This window comes from Phaseolus vulgaris, chromosome 11 (genome assembly GCF_051622355.1).
Source record: "Phaseolus vulgaris cultivar YP4 chromosome 11, ASM5162235v1, whole genome shotgun sequence".
NCBI classification, from domain to species: Eukaryota; Viridiplantae; Streptophyta; class Magnoliopsida; order Fabales; family Fabaceae; genus Phaseolus; species Phaseolus vulgaris.
In genome coordinates, this window is record NC_143508.1 from 31,257,805 (window position 1) to 31,281,564 (window position 23,760).

Consider the following 23,760-nt stretch of genomic DNA (forward strand, 5'->3'; position numbering starts at 1 on the left):
CCAATACACAAGCCCCCTAGGCTCAAGCCGAGCTTAACAAGGCAAAGAGGCTCTCCAGTGTTGGCAGCTGACATGATGTTTTCTTAGGGGGTAGCTGGGGCACGATTACTGAAGCGTCTCGTGAAAAGACATCTCATCTTACTTGATGTGGAGCGTACATGTGGCACCTGCATCAACGATGGGGGAGTCCTGCCGCTTCACCTTCCTCTTTTTGAATATACTTTTTCTTCCTCTTCAATTTCACCATTTTGCTTCCAAATTTCTTCTGCTTCCAAACCTCTTCTGCTTCCAATCTTTCTTCAAAACTTTTCCTTCCACCTTCGCGCCACCACACGTCACCGTCACCAGGAAACCAGGTATGCCTTTCCCACTTACTCCACTGGTGATTGTCATTCATCTTATCGATTTCATTACGAGAAATGTATCTTAATTTTACGCCGATTCGATTCATTTTGGCTTTCTTGAATTGTATTCATATTCTGCTTTTATTTATGCTTTAGTTGCTTTCGATGATGGATTATAGTTCTTCAAACCCTTGCGCTAAAAAGGAAGTCCTAAAAGAGACCTCTTATTACACTACCCGTTTACGAATTAGGGAATTAAGGGAAGCAGGATGTTGTCTGAGTAAAAAACATGAGCGTTTAGTTAAAGTAGTAAAGTGTAAGGAAGGGGAACCCATTTGTTGTTACGAGTCATCGGACTCTGAGGGTCCATTCTATTTTTTCTATGCCACATTCTTTAAAAAGGTCCTACTCTGCCTACCCTTGAACATTTTTTAAAAGGAACTATTGATCGAGATAAATGTAGCCCCTGCCCAGCTACATTTGAATAGTTGGGCATTCATCCAAGGTTTTATGATTTTATACTCTCAACTCGACATTTCACCGACTGTGGAGGTCTTCCTATATTTCTTCGAAGCCAAACATAGGCCACCAGTTGTGGGTCTCCCTAAATTGTGCCCTTGGGAGAGGTTTACTTACCTTCTTCCAATCGTCCTACAAAAATTTTAAAGGTCGATTCCTCAAAATTCGAGCTTCGGCAGGAGATCCATCCCTACTGGACGACTTTTCCTTTGTATTGGATGCCCAATCCTAGGTTCCAAAGTGCTTGGCGCTTGGAAGATCTGCCTCCAAATGACCAAGGAATTTGTGAATTTTTGACAAGTTTGAAAGTCGTCTTTGATACCTCAACGTTGTTGACTAAAGAATATCTTCCCAATGCCCTCAAAGCTTATACCAATACTCCTCCTTTCCTACCTTTGAAAAAGAAACTTACATTGTAATCACTAAGCATTTATTTGTTTTTGCAGATAGCATGCTCTCCAACATCAGCAAGGTTGAGCTGACTAAGCTCACCAAATAGATGAGGGCAACTGCAAATCTGCCTAAGGAGTCTTTGGTGCAAAAAAGAAAAGCTCCAACTATGGTTACCTAAACTTAAATTGACCAAGACGAGCAGACTACCTTAGGGCTCGTTTTCAAAAGGAAAAGACCAACGACCACTCCCCCTACCGAGCATTCACACTCAGATGGTTGAACTCCACATCAAGAGGTCATCACAATTCAGGAGTGTGAAGCAGAGAGCTCGTAGGGAAAGAGCTTATGGGACCCCGACTTTGACATCCCAACTCATGGTGAGTCCTTCTTTTTGCCCAGCGAAGTCAAAGTTAGGCTAATGATTCATGACGAAGATCACCTTCGTCATGATACCATGAAACTACTCGGACAAGCATTTGCCCTGGCTTGCCTAGTCGACGTTAAGGAAAAAGATTGGAAAACAGTCGAGGACCAAAAGATCAAGGAGAACATGGAGCTTCACAAAGAAGTGAAACACATGAGATTAACCGATTGAGTGGTCTGTATCAAGAAGCCAAACGACTCCGAGCTGAGAAGATCCAAGAGGCATTAAGCTTGGTTGGAGAGAAAAGCAAGCTTTTAACTAAAGTTGAAGAGATGAAGAAGGAGGTAACCCAAAAAGGGGAAGACCTTTCCTTCAAGTAACACGTTGCTCGTCAGATTTGAGGCTGCTTTAGAACAAGTTGCGATCGTTCATCCCACCATGGATTTTTCAGAGTTAGACCCTTGTAAAATCGTGGTCAATGGCCAAGTAATGGGGGATTAATTCAAAATCTTATAGATTGTAACATTTATGTGACTGTCGAACTTGTTTAACGCTTTGAACTTTTTGCCCATAGTTATTCAGTACTTTTAAATTCTTTGGTGTACACTATTTTTGAAATTAAAAGGCTTTAGTTACATCACTGCAATGCATGCACAAACGCTTTGCCAATTAAACTAACTCACCCTTTCCATCTTAAACATAGCATAATTAACATAACAAGGTCTTACTACTTAGGTGAAACTAAATGTTAAGAACAATGAAACTTTTTTCTTAATCGGGAGACTAACCTTTTGATGAATGGCATCCTTATGGTTAGAACAACCTTCCACTTCAACTTGACTTGTACCCTCATTTTGCCTGGGAATTGATGACATAATTTTATTTCACGAGTCAGGTAAAGGACACGACATCATGAATTTTATGCATTACTTTAAGCTCAAACCTGGTCGAGCTACCATGGCCTCCGTGTTGGGCTGTCTTACAGAATGAATACTGCATCTATTTCATGATGTCTCCCCTCGCAGGGCACCTACTCGGATAGATGTATCTACTCCGAGCTTGGTCGTCTTATCATGCGCTATCTCGAATGATTCACCTGTTTAACTAATACTTATCGCATGGCGTCTATACTCGGGTAGTCGTGCTTACACGATTTAGGTCGTCTTACCATGGGTCAAATCAAATAATTCATCTCATAAGGCGCTTATACTCGAGTGACTTCATTAATTTTGAGTTAGGTCATCTTACCTGTTAGAACTATAGACCTTAAACAAAAGGGGAGTGAATTGTTTTTAAAAGATTTTTGCAAACTTTAAAGGTATAGAGAAAGCCAATGAAAAATCAAAGAGAAAGGAATCAAGTTAGCCAAGAAAAAAATTGTTTTATTATGTTTCCAGAAATTCAATCGATTGCTTATGCGATTCAACCAGTTGTTTTTATCAACAGTTAATAAAAACAAGCCAAAACATATTTAAATGAGATTAAGGATAGAAAGAATCACATAGTAGATTTATACTAGTTCACTCTTATAGCAAGAGCTACATCCAGTTCCTAGAAACCACTAGGTATTCCACTAAGCAATCAACGACCTTGATTATAAACCACACACCAAATAAGTGATCTTGAACCCTTCAAGAACACACACCTCCTTTGGCAAACAACACACTACATATCACAGGACACCCTCTGGATCTGCACACAACACGTTTACAAAATTACAGTATTCAAGAGAGAAAAAGGATTGATCACACCTGATACAGATTGAAAGCTACAAAGCAGTCATATTCCACTCTTAGACAAATAAATCCAAAGCTTGAAGTAAATCTTGGAGGAAAATTGATTTGAAAGATATTAATCTTATATCTAACTACCAGGAGCGTAAAACTAATTATTAAAACTCCAAAAGGCTGTTAAAAACATTTAATGAACGAGGCAAATCAGTTTTGATTCAATTATATAAGGTTTACCAAACTTAATAAATTCTGTTAAGGATTTTAAAGAAACAATCGGTTGAAATGTCAAAACAACCGATTGAATTGGTTTGACAGCAAAGTCAACCAATTTCAAGCTTTGTCAAAACCTACTCCAAAAATAGTAAGTGTAAAACAACTGATTGAAATGATAAAACAACTAGTTGTTTTTCCACTTCTCTGTAAAACACTATTTTTCAAAAGGATTTGATTTAAACCAAATTTGGATCCTAACTAAGAGTGGATTTACAAACTCGAACTACCTAGAACCCACACACATAAGCAACAACTAGGCCTTCAACCAATCCACACAGATTTAGAGACATCAAAGCTCTTGTTCAACAATCTCCCCCTATTTGATGAAGACAAATCCTTGGTTTTATTGTGTTGTTCTATTTGAATTTGAAAGTACCTGCAAAATAGACAAAATGCATGTACCAGAGAGCAATCATATCCAGGTTCCTCTAGCACCAATGAACCAGTTTTCACCATGTGATATTCATAAAGAAAACCAGCAAAATCAGTGTGAAAAACCAGTGTGAATGAGGTGCACAATCAGAGTATATGCAACAACATACTAAACTAGTTCAAACTAGATTAAAACATATATGTAGCAGCATACAAACCAGATAATTCTCCCCCTATTTTTCTTCACAAATAGAGTAGAAGAATGAATTAAAATAGCAACAAAAAAAAAACTATTCAACGAATTAGCATAGAATAAGAATGTAAAGCACTAAAAGACTTCACTCATCTCTATTGTATTGTAGCTCAAAAAGCTGATTTTGAACAGCTTCAATCTTCCATCAAGGTTCTGAAAACGTGGCACACAGAACTCATGATGACTCTTTTGTTCATCAGCAAAGTTATCCATCATTATCAGCATCAATCTTTTTAATGGAGATATAAAGGTGATGCGTTCTACCATGATTCTAGCACTTGGACCAACATCATCATCTCCAGCATGAAATCCATCATCAATGATCCTGCCTGTTGACCAGAACGTTGGAACCTGCCTCGTCAAAGGATCGACTCGTGCACCGCTTCGAACCTCCGTCCTTCTTCGAGATCCACCTCAAGAACCTGCAAAAGAACAAAGCGGCGCCGCTGCGGCCGATCGCACTCCAACGCCCAAGTCAGTGACCGAACCACCAAATACTAAGAGCAAGAACACTCAGGAAATCTCAAGCGAACCGTGCAATGTTCTCTCTCACAGTAAGCTCTAGAACTCGCAAGCGTAAAGAGTGTAATCTGAACGTGCGTACCTCAGAAAGTTCGTTGAGAACTCTTATATACCTGGTCACTTTCTCTCTCCTGGCAGTTACAGACCTGGACACGTGGCTCGCATCCAGTCGTACACGTGCCATCATCTGGAGCCTCCTTGACTTGGTCGCTGCTTCTGACTCTCTTTTTGGCTAAGTTATTTATGCAAGGTACTGCCCAGTGCATAGCTAACTTGGGAGCGCGATCTCTACTGGAACTGGCGAGTTAGGGTGCCCTCGTACACCTTCCCTGTGGTCTCGCCGGCCGCCTTCATAATCTGCACCACTTTCATCTCTGGCGATGTGCTTGCTCTGGCGATCTCCAATCGCTTGGTCGCCTGAGTTTACATCTGGCGACTTCACCTTCTACCGGGCGATCGCCTGGTATGCTGGAGATCGGAACACGCCAACTTAATCATTGGCGACTTCACGAGCCCCCCGACTTCCTCCCCTTCTGTCAACCTGGCGCCTTGTCAACACGCCTACACTGTAGCTTGGTGCCACGTCATCACTTCCGACTACCAGGGCGGTACAATCAACATCACCACCAACAACAACAATATCAGCTTTCTCTTCTCCACCATCTTTAGCATGAGCTCCACTTGAGGATCCAACTTGATCACCATCTTTGCTGACCCACTTTCCACCAATTTTGGTGAAACACATCTTTTTAAGGGAACCATTTTTTACTTCATGTGATGTTTTGACAACTTTAGATTGCTCCTCCTCAAGATCAACTTCAAAGTAATGCAGAAATTTAGAAATAAGAATAGCATATGGATAGTGGTAATTGTAAGAATGTATGACTTTAAATTAGAGGGGGGTGAATGGTTTAAAGAGGGTTTTCGCAAACTTTTAAGCCAAGAATGAAATTACTTCGAGAAACAATTGATAAGGAAAACAGTTTGCCAAAACACAAAGCAAAAATGAAAGCACCAGAAAAACAATCGGTTGTTTCGCAGAAACAATAGGTTGTTTATACCAGTTTGCAAATATCAAAACTGAATTTAAAGAGATTAAGGATAGAGAGAATGCACACAGAGGTTTATGCTGGTTCACTCTAAACCCAGAGCTACATCCAATCTTCTCAGAAACCACTGAGGAAATCCACTAAGCAATCAAACATAGATCACATACAACACAACCAAAGAAGTGACCTTGATCCCCTCAAGACACACACTTCTCTTGGTCAGCACAACAACACTAAGAATGTTGATCTTGAACCCCTCAAGAACACACAACACTTCTCAGCAACCACACAAGGTTCTTTCAAAAGATACAAAGGATTACACTTGTTACAAAACAAATCTGAAATCAACACAAGCAGAAAATTCTATCTCACACTCTTTGATCAAACTAAATCTCTAAGCAATCTCAACTTTTCAAAATCTCAAAACTTGTTGTTCTTGTTGTAAAACCCAAATTTGTTGTATTGTATTTAAAACAAAGTTGTTTTTTGTTATCAAATCTTGACAAACTATTCATTGCATTTAAAGATTGGTCAAAGCATTAAAAACTGGAGCGTAAATAGTTAGAAAAACATTTAACGCTCAGTCAAAGCACAAAGCAGTTTTCTGTTATGGTACCAAAACAAACAATCGATTGTTTCCACGAATCAATCGGTTGTTTTGGTTTTGACAGCAACTCAACCATAAAAACAGTTTTCAACCTTTTCTAAAAACACCTAAGTATAAAACAATTGGTTGTTTCGACAGAACAACAGGTTGTTTTTCACTTAGTTTGAAAAACATTTTTCTTTTAAAAAGATTGAGAATGTCTATGCTTTGGATTCAATCAAGAGTGGATTACATATTAAATCTACCTCAGATCCTATCTAAAAGGACAACTCAGCAACAGCAAGCACATGAAGCCTTTCATCATCCTTCAAAGGGTTTGGATTCTTCAAAGCTTGAACCCACTTGGTTCAACAGTAATCACTTAACCTCAAGGATTTCATTATATGTTCTTTGATGGTGTGGATCCAATTTATCTTGACCTTCTTCAATATGTAATAAATGAAAAAAAAAAGATTTTCCTCGGTCAACACAAAGTGATTGCTTCCTCGTGGAGTCAACATCCATGTAACAATGAAAGCCATAAGCCTCTCATTTAGCCTCAAGCCTCCCACAGAGAAGTTTCTTACTTTTGATTGTGGATTCTTCAAACAACTTCTATAGAACTACATTTTGTTAAATTCCTCAACCACTCCAATGTTCCCTTTGTTTATCCTCAACCCAGCATACTTCAGCCAGTAATGGCAGTCCAAACTTCATGTGTAATCTCCAAATCAACTCTTTTCAAATGAGAGCAGAGGTTGTCACCAACAATTTGAATATTTGTGTAGAATACTCTCACAAGGTTTGCATAGATATTCCCAGACATTTGCAGGAACCTTTTAAGCAACTGTTCTTTCAGAAGATCCCTCACTTCAGTGAGTTTTTGCTCTTTCAACCAATTGAATGAGATGAGCTTTGGATTGTTGATAGTCTTCCTACTTGTTTCATGTGGGTATTTTTCAATCTTTTCATCTTCTCCATAAAACCAACTTTATAGGCGCCCACCCATTTTCACACCACGGGTTTTCACTCTTTTGGATGAAGGAGGTGTAAATTCGATTGAGCAAAGAGGAAATTTCAGAGAGGTAGAAGAGAACAACAGTTTTAGAGTGAAAGCAGAGAAAATAATGGGTTGATTATGTGAAGGAAAACAACCTAAATAGGCATAGTTATATAAGCTGTAAAAGAAGTCGGCAAAATTTCCTTTTAGGGGTTGTTTTTCAAAGCAAAAAGAATCTGTTCAGAGATAATACTGGCACACATCAACCCTCAAACAGAATGCACAGAACCAGCACATGCATATTTGACTAGTCATTAAATTTCTTAAATTTTAAAAAAGATATGGAATATATTCCTATTTATGATGAAAATAACTTCCAACCAAACCGTATTCAAAGACATAATAAAAGAAATTTTGACTCATAACGTCTTTGAGAAGGAATCAATAACAGAAACAATGCACAAAGATTTAAAACATCTTCAATGAAATGCTGTCAGGGATGAAACAATTGGTTGTTTCGTGAAAGCAATCGGTTGTTTTTCTATGACACCAATTTGTAAGTTTCATGAATCAAAAGCTTTGACAGAGATGAAAATTCATAATGATACACATACATATTCTTGTATGAAGATTGAAAGGAGAGTTTATTTAACAAAAAAAATGAACTAGTGTACAAAATAAAAGAAATGAGTTCAAAGCTTTTGAGAATGTTTTCAATTAAAGAACCATAGTACATGAGTCAAGAATGAATTCCACAAGACTCTCAAGAATAGTGTGCAATTAAAGGCTGTACTTCAGAATCCAATCCTGGTCATTTCTTTTTTGACTTGATCCTTTAATCCAGTGATTCTTAGTCTCTATGAATACCTGTACAAGAACAATATCAAGTACCAAGATTTGGTCCCATACAAATTTGGGTCCATTGGCATTAATTAGATCATTTGAATCCTTATAATTATTAGGATTCTTAGGAACCCATTTATAAATACTTTTGGGAACAGAAAACTTCCTAATTTTACAGAATTTTAAAGAATGACCCTTTTTTCATATAGTAAAAGCATGAAACAATTGGTTGTTTCGACTTTTCAATCGGTTTTTTTTTTTTTCCCGTTGGTTGAATAAGGCTTTGAAATGCCACTTTTCTTGCTCTGTGGATTAAAACCCAATCCAGATTTTCCAAAAACACAATTTTGACATGCTAGAATAGTCTCAAAATTTGATTTTCCTTTTGAAAGCTTATCCACCGTTTTTACAAGATAGTGAACCTTCTTTTCAAGAGATTCACAATTTTCACAAACACTTAAGTCCAATTTGCAAGAAGAGATTTTGTAAATCAATTCCATATTTTCAAAATCATTTTTCAAATATTCTAGCTTCTCTTCCAATGCTTTGACTCTATTTTCCAGCTAATTATTCAAGCCTTTCAACCGGTTATTTGAAAGGGCACACCTATTAGCTTCTTCATGAGTTTCTTTAAAAGTATTAAGAAGTTGGTTGTAGTTTTCAAAATTAATTGAAGTGCTGGAACTTACACTGCTTGATTCGGATTCATTCTTTGCCATAAAACACAGATTGGCTTTTTCATCTCCTGAAGATGAGCTAGAGGAAGAAACTTCATTATCTTGCCAAGCAATGTAGGCGTTCTTGGCTTTTCCTTTCTTTTCTCCTTTCTTGCTTGCTTCTCTTTCTTTATTCTCATTGTTGAGATAATCAGCTTTAATATGGCCTTGTTCACCACAACCAAAGCAGCCTTATTTGTTAGAGTTAAAATCATTAAGTTTCTTGCTATTATACCTATTGAAAGGTTGGTTTTTGTTGTTGTTTTTCTTCAGGAATTTGTTGAATTTCTTGGTCAGCAAGCTTAGTGTTTCTCCTTCACTGTCATCACTTGAATCTTAACTGTTTTTGTGTTCATCAGCCTTCAGGGCATGTTCCTCACATGCTTATCCTCATTTTCTTGAACATTCAGCATGTTCATCTCTAACTCATTCTCTAAGTTTCCCAAATAGTGAGGCAGTGGTCATAGAGGTTAAATCCTTAGACTTGGAGATAGCAGTGACCTTGGGCTACCAAGATCTATCTAGGCACTTGAGGATTTTGATGTTGAGTTCCTCTTTTTCAAACATCTTCCAAAGCAAAAGGATTGATCACACCTGATACATATTGAATTCAAAAGTTACAAAACAGTCTTATTCCACTCTTAGACAAATCAATCAAAAGCTTTAAGTAAATCTTGGAGGAAAATTGATTTGAAAGATATTAATCTGATATCTAACTAACAGAAGCGTAAAACTAATTATTTAAACTCCAAAAAGTTGTTAATAACATTTAATGAACGAGCCAAATCAGTTTTGATTCAATTAAATCAAATTTACCAAACTTAACAAATTTTGTTAAGGATTTTAAAAAAACAATCAGTTGAAATGTCGAAACAACCGATTAAATTGGTTTGACAACAAAGTCAACCAATTTCAAGCTTTGTCAAAACCTATTCCAAAAATAGTAAGTGTAAAACAACCGATTAAAACGATAAAACAACTTATTTTTTTCCACTTCTTTGTAAAACACTCTTTTTCAAAAGGATGTCATTTAAACCAAATTTGGATCCTAACTAAGAGTGGATTTACAAACTCAAACTACCTAGAACCCACACACATAAGAAGCAGCTAGGCCTTCAAGCAATCCACACAAATTTAGAGACATCAAAGCTCTTGTTCAACATTACCATGTGCCAAATGAAATAATTCACCAAATTAATTCTTCTCACTCGGTGCCTATACTCGGGGGACTTCATTCATTTTGAGTTAAGTTGTCTTACCATGTGCCACTTTGGGTTTCTATACAATGTTCCGAGTTAACCTATTTAACACAACGCCTATACTCGGACAACAACTTTATTCCGAGCTAGTTCGCCTTAACATGTGCCATTTCTGACAACGTCACCCGTTTAAACCAATTCATCTCACTATGCAATTCTAGTTGACTTATTTTAGACATCATCTCCCAAGAACAAATTTATTACTAGGTGACCGTGTTAAAAGACCCCCTTTGAGGGAAAAAGAGTGTCACCTCAAACAGCATAATGTTCAAAGGAAAATAAAGAAAACCTAGGTGCCTTAGCTGATAAAACTTGAGTTGTATCGCGTTCCATGTTCGTGGGATGGCTCCTCCCTCCAGGGTTTCCAGCTTATATGCACTGTTTCCGAGTGCCTCGACTATGCGGAACAAGCCAGACCACTTTGGAGAAAACTTGTTCTCAATCTGGTAGGGGTGGGCCTTCCACATCACCAAGTCGACAACCTTGAATTGTCGAGGTTTCGTCTTGGTCTTGTGCTTTAGTTCCACCATTCTCTTTAAGGCTTTAGAGTTTATACGAGCATGATCATGTACCTCGTCCAACAAGTCTAGATTCACTGTTCTTCGTTCGTTGGATTCTTCAACAACAAAACTTTGGAACCTAGGAGAATTCTCCTGTACCTCTCCTGGTATCATGGCATCTGACCCATATACCAAACTAAATGGTGTCTCCTTCGTTATTGATTGCGGGGTAGTGTTATAAGAGCACAAAATTCTCATAATTTATTCTGACTAATTTCCCTTTGCCTTTTCCAATCTCCTCTTCAGTCCTCTCAGTAGGACCCTGTTGGCCGACTCGGCCTACCCATTCGTTTGTTGGTGTTCTACCGAGGCGAATATCTGCTTTATTGTGAGCTCTGTACACACTTTCCCCAATTGTTGGCTAGCAAATTGGGTTCCATTTTCAGATACTAAGTGCCTCGGAATCCTAAATCGGCACACGATTTTTTCCATACAAAATGCTAGACTTTGTGAGCACTTATTTTCGCAATCGGCTCAACTTCAATTCACTTGGTAAAGTACTCAATGGCAACGATGAGGTACTTCATCTAATGTATAGCTAAAGGGAAAGGCCATGGGTTGTAAATTTATCTCAACTCCTCGGTTGGTGCATGGCACCAATCAACGTGCCTCTGACACTGTTCACATCGTTGGACATGCTTCTTGCAATATTCCTTCATTGTCGGCCAATAATACCATGCTCGAATAACTTTCAATGAGAGATTTTGTCTACTGATGTGGTTGCCAAAAACACCCTCGTGAAGCTCAGACATTATTCAGGCGCATTGGTCTTCACCTACACAGGTGAGCAGGGGATGAGTATAACCGTAACGAAAGAGATTCCCATCTATCAGGGTGTACCTTTTTGCGTTGCTCTTGACAATTTTGTCTTTTGTGGGTTCCGAGGGGAGTAATCCATTGGCGAGGTATTGGTTTATAAGGTGTTAGCCAGGAATCCTCGGTTTTGATCTGCATAACCTCAAAATGTTCATCTTCGGGGAATTCATAAATAGTTATTCTTGGGACCTTCAGCGTTTCCTGAACCATCAAACGATATCTTCTCCCTTGTCTTGGACTGACCTACAAAACCTTTGACAACTCCTCTGTGGTTGTCTTGGGCGACTTCGGGTTCTCCTGAATTACTGACCTCTATCAACCTCCCTTTCCCGCGCTAGCCAATTTGGATAGTAGGTTTGCTCTAGAATTTTGTTTTCTGGGAACGTGAACAAGATCGAATGTTGAGAAAGTCACTCTTAAGATCCTCACATACCTGAGGTACAACGCCAACTGCGGGTCCTTGGCTTGACACTCGCCTATGACTTGCCTGATTATGAGCAAGGAATCACTTTTCACCAACAAGCACTAAGCTCCCAATTCCTTTGCCAACAGCATTCCTTCTAGCAAGGCCTCATACTCATCTTGATTATTGCTCGCCTTGAATGCAAACTTTTGGGTTTGTTCGATTAAGAGCCCATTTCGTCCTTCTAGAATGACTTCAACTCCGCTCCCTTATTGTTTGGAGGATCCATCAACCGAAAGGACCCATTGGAAATCGTTAGGATCGAGCTGGGAGTCCTTGGATGAAAGTTCTACCATAAAGTCTGCATATACCTGACCTTTAATTGGCCCTCGTGGTTCGTACTATATGTCGAACTTGGACAACTCAATCGCCTAACGGATAATCTGACCTACAATGTCGGGCTTTAGGAGAACCTTACAAATGGGCAGGTCAATCATTACAATCACAGTGAAGCTTTGAAAATAATGGCGAAGTCACCGAGCTATAAACAACACATCTTAGACAGCTTTCTCGATAGTTTGATACCGAACTTCGGTCCTTGTAGGACCATGCTTACGGAATAAACTGGCTTTTGGATCTTCTCCTAATCTTGCAAAATGATCGAGCTGATAGCCTGATCTGTTATCAAAAAGTAGAGACAAATAGGGATTCCTGGAATTGGTTTACCGAGAACAGGGGACTAGCTAGGTATTCCTTTAACTTGGCGAAAGCTTCTTCGCATTCACTATTCCATGCGAAATGGTTGTTTTTCTTAAGACATTGAAAATAAGGATACCCTTTATTCCACGGGCTGACAAGAAACGAGACAGAGTGTTCATGCGCCCGGTTAGTTGTTGTACTTCCTTCACATCTTGGCTACTATAATTGTCCTTACCTCTTAAGATCATGATCTTTTTGTAGGGGCATTGGGATTCTATATGACCTCTTCCAAGACACTTAAAACACTGAATATATTTAGTTTGAATGTGTGAGGTGTGCTCATTTTTATCTTTGGATGGCTTTTGAGAAGGTTCTGTTGATTTTTCTTTTATATCTTTTCTCTCCCTCTAAAACTCATCCTTGTTATAAGGTATATGAATTTTGTTTTTGACTTAATGCTTTTCTCAAAATTTGTTGTGCAAATTTAATGCAAAGTTGGACAAAGTCATTCAAATCTCTATAAGGTAGAAGTTCAACTCTGTCTCTTATCTCAAGACTAAGACCACTTAAGAAACTAGTTATGGTTGTATTATCTTCTATAATTCTTGCCCTCATCATGTATAACTCCATCTTTTGTTTATGTTCTTCAACACTCAGATTTTTCTAATGGAGTCTTTGGAGCTTATCCATAAGCTCTCGATTATAATAGGAAGGAATATGCGGCACCTCAAAGCACTCTTAAGATCATTCCAATATAAAATTGGAGGTTCATTATGGAGGCGTCTATCTCTTTCTAGGGAAGTCCATTAATACATATCATAACTTTGAAAGCTTAAATTGGACAGTGGTGCTTTTCTTTCCTCGTAACTTGGTGACAGGTAAAAATTTGTTCTACCTTCATTTCCCAATCTAGGTAGATTTCAACATTTTCTTTCCCATGAAATTATGGTAAGTCAACTCTGGCTTCTTGTTTACGACTTTGTTTTCTAGGTATTCTAGTTGTGGGTTGATAATAGTAATGAATTTTAAGACTTCCTTATTCAGTAGGGGATTCACTAGACCTAAAACTCTTAGGGGAATGACTCTTTTAAATTTTTCGTTTATGATATCATCCTTTTCTTTTATCTATCTTAACTCCTCCTGCAAGATGAGATCTATTTCATATTTTTCTTCATCTTTATGTTTTTTGTGTTATTCTTTTTTTTCTCATCTTGTAATTGCCTAAGCTGAAGGGAATGTAAATCCTTTGCAATTTGTTTCAAAATATTTTTAGTGCAACTAGATTCACTTTTGCTATGGTGAAGTAGGTTTATACATTTTAAAAGCTTGTGTTAAAAACAATTACCAAAGAGAAAAGGTAGGCTAAATGCACTGGGTAGGTTCCCAGAAAAGGGAGGTGGACCATTGAGGATCACTAAAGTGCCAAGCCTTTCCTAGATAGATCATATTCCAACAAACGTCACAAATTTTTTTCTAAGAAAATTATTAGAAACACGACAAGATATCCAACAACAAAAAAATCAATAAATAAAGCAAAAAAAAAAATCAAATAAAATTTCTGATGCTAGAATTGAAGCAAGGTGTTTTCCTATGTGAGGCACCTTGAACCTTAGAGACACACACTCACCAACTAAAGCAAAAATATTAGTCCTCTAATTTGAAATGTTAACAATTACAACTCAAAGAAAATACAATTACAATTTTTTAATGCAAAATTTTTTCCTAAAACTATGTATTCCAAGTGTTTGTCTCTCTTGAATTTGATACTTGTCCCTCTTCTTCTCTCCTTGGATATTCAACCTTGTTGAACCAGATGCTCACTTTCTCCAAGTTTTTAATTTACAAAAATGCTTAATTTGAAAAGGACAACTCAAATTGAATTTTTATTTTAACAAAAAAGCAAATGATTAAGAATGGAATGAAAAACTAAAATTAAAGTTTAGAATAACAACAGGAACTTCAAAACAGAACCTAAGAAAGAATCTAAAATGGATAACAACACAAGGAAAATACTAAGAATTGGTAAAAAGAAGCATGCACTTGCTAGATTTAATTTGAAATTTCTATTTAGTTTTTGTCTTTCAAAAATTTTATCACTGAAAATATATTCAAACACCTGAATAATGGTACTGGAATATTTTTCAAACACCATAGCAATTAATTGGCATAAATCTCGAAAAATTTCAACTCAAATCATCGCATTGGGAGCATATTCATCGCGCTAGGTACAATTCATCTTACCTCCATTCGTATTTGATTTGTCAATTTTTTATTTTGATTTTTGATGTACCTAAATCCAAAATTTCAAAAAAATTCTCTAGCGCAATAGATTGTAGTAATTGATTTCCAGTAAGCACAATTTTTTGAAAAATATTTAAGAATGAAAACCTAAAGGATTTCAATGAAAATTGGCACACAAACTCAAGAAAAAATAGAATGTATGTTTACAGAACTTGTTTTCAAACTAACAAGTATAGAACTCAATTACGTAAAATTATTAAGGTCACCAAACAACAGTTGATATTATGAAAATAGATTGCAAGTTGTACTCAAATAAAAGCAGTAAACCAAAATTTCAAAAACAATTACTACATAGAATTGATGACAAACTTTTAGTTAATGTTTTAATGAATTGGAGATCTTCTTGGATATGCTTTGTATATTTCTTCATCCTAGAGTTTTCCTTTGATTGGGCCTAAAAAAAAAAAAACAATTAGACTCATATTTGCAAGTAAGTCCATAAACAACCTCTAGGTTTCATTCTCCTTATTTTTTGGTTGTGTGTGGCTAGATAGTTGCCACCATAGGGAAAACCAACTATAAGCACAACTAAAAATTAAAAGACCTTTGTCTATAACTGAACCAGAAATGGATATCACTCCTTTATAGGAAAACCTTTGAAATAAAATAGCTAAATCAAACTATTAAGTATCTTAATAAGGTAGAAAAACCAATCCATAAGGATAAAACTAAAATCATCCCCTGGATCATATATGTTTATCTATCAATAGGTAAGGGATGCATTTGTTAGAATTAATGGCTTAAACAAGAGGGGGGTGAATTGTTTGTCAAAAGATTTTCACAACGGTTGAATAAGAATGAAGCTTTATCAACAACCACAGATCAAAAAAAAATCAAGAAAAGCAATCAAACAATGCAAAAGAAATTGTTTGCAGAATTTCAATCGATTGAAACTTCGTTTTAACCGGTTGTTTGTGGCAGCAGCAAAAGCAGAATTAAATCAAACCTTTTATAAGAAGTGAGAGAGAGAGATTACTCAGCCAATTTATACTGGTTCACTCAACCTTGAGCTACATCCAGTTCCCAGAACAACCACTAGGTTCCCTTAGTAACCACTCACAGGTTACAATACACACAAACACAAAGAGGTGATCTTGATACCACAAGAACCACTCACCCTCTTTGCTACACACTCCTTTAGTCAGAACACCCTCTGACTTTACAAGATTTCCACACACTTCACAAGTTTATAAAAGAACAAATAGAAAAATCATGAAAGGAACAAATCACACCTGAGTTTACAAGAATCACATAGCTCCTAAGATCAGACCTTGAACCAATGCATAACTATTTAGCAATCTTGCAAACCTTTGAAAAAAATTTCTGAAAATAAATCTCAATCTCACTTTATTTGATATATGTATTGTGTTTTTGTTTCCAAAAGAAAAGCCTTATTTATAGCTCTCAAAACTTGCCATTCTAGCCAGCAATTATGAGTCAAAACAGTTTTGATTCAATAGCAAAACAGATTAACAAGTTTTCAAAAAGATGCTATGAAATGTGACAATCAACTGGTTGAAAAGTCGTTTTAACCAGTTTAATTGGTTAGACTGTTATTTAACCAAGTCAAAAACAGTTTTAAAACCTTCAGACAATCTAAGTGACAAACAACCGATTATTTCGAGGTTTGAACCGGTTGTTTTTCTCTTTGCTTAGAAAAACACTTTTCTCTTTTAAAACGGATTGAGCAAGCTTGTGCAAGGGACTATGAATGATCTTTACAAGAATTCTAAACAACCTAGACTAAGCTCAACCCAAAAGCAGCACAGCTTCAACCTTCATAGATTTGAAACATCAAAGCTCCAATGTTCTACAGCATTGACCTTGAAAGGAAGTTCTGGTTTTACATTTTTATTTTTTCTTCTGGAAAAATATCACTTGTTTTATTGTTTGATTGTTTTTACAAGATGATATTTGACCTTGGAGGAAAATCTACATAAATGAAAAAATAACGGTTCCACCCTTGGAGCATGATGAAGATTTGAGGATAGATTTTTGCTAAGAGGGAGGGTTTGATGGAGGTCCATCCAAACCACCACAACTTAGGCTGAGAAGTTCATAGAAGACGAACATTACTAAAGGAAAACATCCAACGTTTAAGTCTTTCTTCTTTTGAGCCTTGTAAATAATTGTACAAAGTAGAGTAGAATATTATTTGGGCCTTGTATTTGCTTCGTGAATAGATTAGTTTAAATAACCTAACCCTAAAAGAGAGAGTTGGTTACATTCTAGGGTAGATAACCTAACTTAGGCATCAAATTAGTGCTAGCTTAGGGCTAGGTGGTGTCATCTTCCATGTGTCACTTGCTTCTTTTAATGAAGAGGATTTGAAGCTTAGGCTTTGGATCTTCATAATAAGCTTTGCGAATTGATTGATTAGAAATTCCCAAGTTACACTTTTCCTCATTCTCTCTTCATTAATGTAATTTATCATTAATGCTTGATGAATATCACTCTATTTAATTAACTTGATCATTTGGTCGTCAAACACTTTAAGTGAAAATTGTTGATATGATGCATCCTTGATTGAGATTTATATTCCTATGACTATATTATGCATTAGATATTCATTTAATTGCATAAATATACCACTAAACTATTAATTCCTATCAACAATTATCTATTAATTCCAATCTAAAGAATAATATTTTAAATTTTTTTCTTCATTTGTAATTAAAATAGTCATTGTCAACTAATACAAATTGAAACATTTAAACATATTTGAAAATTTTATTTATTTATATTAAATTTATCTATTTTCAAAACTATTTCTGAACCAACATTATCTATTTAATACAGTTTAAAAGAATTTGTATAATAGAATATTAACTTGGTTTCCATAGAAGTGTTGTTATTTCTCAAGTCCATTTTAAGCATGGATATTTATCATTTTAGCGTGCTCTTAGTTTATGGTGCAATTTCATTCATTAAATAAGTTCAAAGATTAATTCATACAATATAAGGAAGACGTTTTAAATAATATGAAGGTCAATGATAGACACTCTCTTATGTTAGATCATCTGGCACGTGTGTTCTATGTGATGCTTGCTTGTATTGCACAGATTGTTTGGTGTGTGTCTGCTCTTTATAAATGTGTTTTTATCATGAGCCTTGTGATGTTTGATTGTGCATACCATTGCACATATTATCTGACATTTTTTTCTAACAAGTTCTCGTGCTGAAAGACCTTCTAATGTCTTTCTAACAATTGTTGCACACTTAATAACTTATTTAGAACACTTAACACATTTGTAGTGTTTATCATCATCAAAACACATAGAAGATTAGATCATGAGATCGTCTGATGGGTATTACATCATCTATTAACTTAACATAATGAAGGAAGGTTTTCACACCCTACATCAACCTAAGATAAGTGTTTCTTAATAAGTGTTTATCCTATATCCTATAATCTAAATAACTCTTTAATTTTTTTTCTCTAGGTGTCATATTGCTTTTGTATATCATATTGCTTTTTGGGCAAGATTTGCTCGTAGGAAGAAGTTTGCATGTTTTTGGGTGGTTAGACTCTTGTGGTTACATGGTTTAGGAGTTTTTAGGGTTTTATTGAGCATGAAAGGATGGGGCTAATGTTACATAACTTTTGTATAAGGGTTTGTCCATCCCTTAAATGTTTCAATTTATTTTATTTTATTTTTTAATCAATAAAAAATATAATCATGTGAAATTATAATTTAATGATTTAATCAATAAATTCACTTTTTTATATATAAAGTTATTAATGCAATAAAATATCATAATAATTTGATTATATATATATATATATATATATATATCGTAATAACTAAGAAAATTTTCAGTTTTCTTTTTATTGACAAAAAATAAAATAATTATAATATTGGAAGGATACTCTAATCTTTATAAAAATATAAAAAATATATAATTTATAGCACATCCAAAAGGGGTGATAATGCCTCCATCAATTTTTTATTATTTTTTGGCTTCAATGTAATATTCCTTGTGAAAATTTCAAACAAAAAATCCTCCACTATTTTTTTTTAACAAGAAAGTATGTTCGAAACCTCCCCTAATTGTACATTTTTTTTAATTCTTAATTTAGTTTAAGTATAACATTAAATAAACATGAGAACTTATTGTATAATTCAAAATAAAATAATTATGGTCTTCACTAATTTCCGTACCACATATAGTGGACTTTTATTATTTTTTTTAGCAAATTAAAATTTTAACTGCATATCACATATACTTTATTTATTCCAAAAAGTTTACTCTTTTCAATTTTTAACAACAACAGTATTTTTTTTTTCAGGTTTTATTATTGTTTTCAATAATATAATCATTATAAACCCAAAACTCTTTTTTTAAGCAAGAAAAGATATATTGGAAACCTCGTACATCTTGTTTTTTTTTTAATTGTTAATTTAGTTTAAGTAAACATTAAATAAACATGAGAACTTATTGTATAATTCAAAATAAAATAATTATAGTCTTCACTAATTTCCGTACCACATATAGTGGAGTTTTATTATTTTTATTAGCAAATTGAAATTTTAACTGCATATCACATATACTTTATTTATTCCAAAAAAAATTACTCTTATCAATTTTTAACAACAACAGTATTCTTTTTCAGGTTTTATTATTGTTTTCAATAATATAATCACTATAAAAAAATATGAAATAATAATTAATTTAAAAATAATAATTAATTAGTTAACTAAATTAGATATTATTTTATAAATTAAAAAACTATTAATATTTAAAATATTTTATATCATTAATAAAAAATTATAAAATAATTTTTAAATTTGTGATATTAGCTACTAGTTACCTAAAATTCTAAATTAATTATTACAAAAATTAATTTAAAATTTAAAGTAGTTAGTAACTAATAAATTTTTATTAATAATAAAAATCAATTTTAATATTAATAATATTTTAATTTATAAAATAATATTTAATTTAGTTAATATAGTAATTAATTATCTTTTATTTTTAAAATTAGTTGTTACTTATTAATTTTCTTGTAGTAGTCTATATAGTTGAGAATGATTAATACAATATCTCTTATATTGAAAAAAAACACAAATTAATTAAAAAAATTAAGGACAGTTTTTATTAAATTTATATTAATTAAATATTTCTTAATTGGTTATAATTTAAAAGACTAATATTCTAAAATTAAAGAAATAGATATTATACCAGTTCTTTCTTATTTTTACACATAACTAAACTCACGATAAACATGTGAAAGATTGAAAAAAAATAATTATATGATTCCAATAAGCTTTTATATGGCATATTGCTGATAAAAAGGAATATGGCATATTATTAACTATTTTATATAATCTCATTAGTAATCTCTAGTGATATACATACCATGCAATAACTTCTTGCTAAAAACACTATTGACTGTAAAGAAGTCTTATTAGAGGGAATTTTTGCTCTAATTAATAACTGTTCACACCAAGTTCATCCTTTAATTGTTGCATAAACTACTCATGTGAGTCTCGTTTTAGAATCATTATCTGCATCAAGTCTCATCATGATCAGTTTGGTTATTATACACCATAAAGGATCAGAGTTGACAGCAAATTGATTCCTGCTGCTGATTCTTAATTTCATGATATTTGTCACTACTCTTTATTTCAAACTGTAGCTCTTTGCCGGCACACTGTTTGACCACTTTATGCATCACACTAATCTTTCTTCTCCCTTTTTCCAGACCCCAAAGTTATAACCTTTCTTTGTTTGGGGGAATTGCACATAAGTCTCAGCCTATTGGTGCTTTCACCCTTCTCTAAGTTGTTCTTCTTTCAAATCAAAGTCCAGTCCATAAAGTTTTGTGTATTCCTTTCTGTTTCTTTCCCCTGAATTTTTAGGGCAACAGTAATTTTTCTCTTTCTTTTTCTTTTGGGTATGAGCTTGTTGTGACTTCAGCTTGAAAACAAAGTTTTGGTGTGCACTTTGTAGAAATAATGTCAAATATAGTCTGATATGCATGGGAATTGCAACATGTTTTGATTTTTGTTATGCATAATTTTATAATTATTCGTAATATTTAGTGAATCACAAATATTACATTACCACTGGACTTGAATTAGATAATGATCACCATTATATATCACTGTCTTGCAATCTTTTGATACCTTTTCGAGTTATAATTTTTGCATCGTTCTCACAGTTCAAATCATTTAAAGCAATCATCTTAGAAGATTAATAGTGTCTATCATTCACCTATTAATTTCATCTAAAGGTTATGATATATTTTAACTTTGAAGGAATATCTGATAGTATAACATTATTTTTAATGGATGTCGAGCTAATTTATATAAAGCTGAATAAGTAAGATCTTTAAGGCATACTATTTAAGATATTTTCCAATAAAGTAATAATAAAAAATAAACAACTTATTAGGAGAAAGACTCGAGAGGAAAATTTAAGCATATAGACCTGTCAACTGAATTACACAATCAAAACATCAATAATGAAGGCTAACCTATATATTATAATTCAAAATTTATTTTCAATATCTTGAAAATAACTTGCTATTCTCATTAAATTATAGTAACTACAACACGTTGATAAAAAAATCTACAACAAAATCATGAAATAGAAATCAATTTTAAAAAAAAAAAATTATTTGTTATAGTAACTAAATTAGAAATCATTTTAAAAACTAAAAAAATTTTGATTTCTAAATTAGTTTATATTATTGTTAAATGGTTTCTAAATTGTTATCAAATTATCTACCTTTGCTACCAAATTTATAATCTAAATAATTAGTAGTTAAAACCTTGGTAGCTAATTAGATACAATTTTAGAAACAATTTAACAATAATATAAACTAATTTAGAAACAAAAAAAAATAGTCTATAAAATGATTTTTAATTTAATCATTATAATAACTAATTATTTTTATCTATAAAATTAGTTTTTATTTTACGATTTTTTTTTAGTGAGCAAAGTTACTCATCAAAGATTAACGTAGAAATATGAAAAATAAATTTCTAGTTATTTCTTTACTCCAAAATTATTTATAGTTGATAAAACTCAGATAACGCCGTGGCATGATAACTAGTGGCAGTGGAAGGTTATTAGGAGAAAAGAGTGATTTTAATGGAAGAATGAAATGGTGGTAAACTTTATGAATGAACCGAGAGTATATCTATTAATATTTATAAGAAAGATGAGTATATCTATTCATACTGCAAAATCAACTTATACAAAGCTAGTGCCACAAAGTAATGATGAGCAACAATTTAATTTTTTTTTTTTTTTTTTTTGAAAAACAAAATTTCTTTCCTCATCTTAATATTTTGTGTGGCGCATCATTAAAGGGAAAGTAGTAACTTATGCAAACTTACAACATAATAAGGGGACTAAAGTTGGGTAACTATATGTAACCCACTTGTTATTTATTTGTAAGGTGGCTTTTAAGGTGTGAAATATATGTGATGTGTGGGTAGGAAAGTCTTTTGTTGATAATAATATGATTGACCAACACTTTAATCAGATTGATCTTATTGATCTAAATAGCAAAGATAATATGGGAGATTTGGAATCAAAGAAAATCTTTACACACTTGATAAAGTATAAATATTCTAATATAAAAAAAAACATTATATTTTAAATGGTGAATTTCTGAAATCAGTCAAGTTAATTTACTATATTTATTTCTTATATTAATTGTGCAATCTTTAAGGACATATAGGGGTATGTCATCAGGTGTGGAAACAGTTTGTTGGTTATGTTCTGAATTGTGCAGGTGCAGGGACTAAAATCTTCAACAACTCTGAAAACCATTTTTGTTGATAAAAAGAACTCTAAAATCCATTTTTTTGCTGATTTTTCTTGTTTGAAAGGAATAAATGCAAATATTTTTCTATAAATCCACTAGAATTTTTTGTTGTATGTAAATGTTGTCTTGAACTACGAAGAGAAAGCCTTTATATTTTACTCAGTATTTATTAAAGTTGAGATCTTTATCTTTTGTCTCAAGGTGAGTATTTGTATCTGGTTGATCACCACATAACTTAGGGGTTTTGGTGTAGACTTTGAGTTGCTTATACTATTATATAGATTTTTATATATAAGTTAGAGTATTCCTAATATTTTTATTTATATATTTTTTATCATTAATAAAAGATTTAAGGTGAAGAAAATTAGTGCTTAATATTTTGATTGGTGCATAACTTATCTCTTTGATTGTGATATGACTGACCTATTGAAATTATATTACTTTTTTTTAATAAGTTTTTGCTGATAAGAAAACCCAAAGCAAAGCAAGAGCATTCATTATATACCATTAGTTGTCTTACATTAACAGAGGTGTTCAGCATTTCTTAAATGATGAGAGACCTGTTTGCTGTTAGGTGACAAAGAAACGTGCACAAATATAATGATAGCTTATCTAAAGATTCCCCATATACACCCATGATTAATTCTCTTTATATAGTAAGAGCAGAAAGTTATAGAGATGTTTCATTTTGCTCTTCTTTCAAAGTCCCCCACCCAATTTTTTCAATCAGTGAAAAATAATTTATTCAAAAGGAGAGTACTAGAAAGTGCTCATAAAAAAACGGTAGCAATTACCTCAAAAAGCATCAAACTTCAACTCCCTCACACCACAAGTTTCTCCCTTGAACGTGGATGACTTTGGCATTTCCCACAACTACAAAACCTTCCTCCATTACATCCAACGGAACTTCCAATGATACTGTTTATTTTCTCATGGTTTTTTTTGCATTATCAGGACCCAATCTATTGTTAA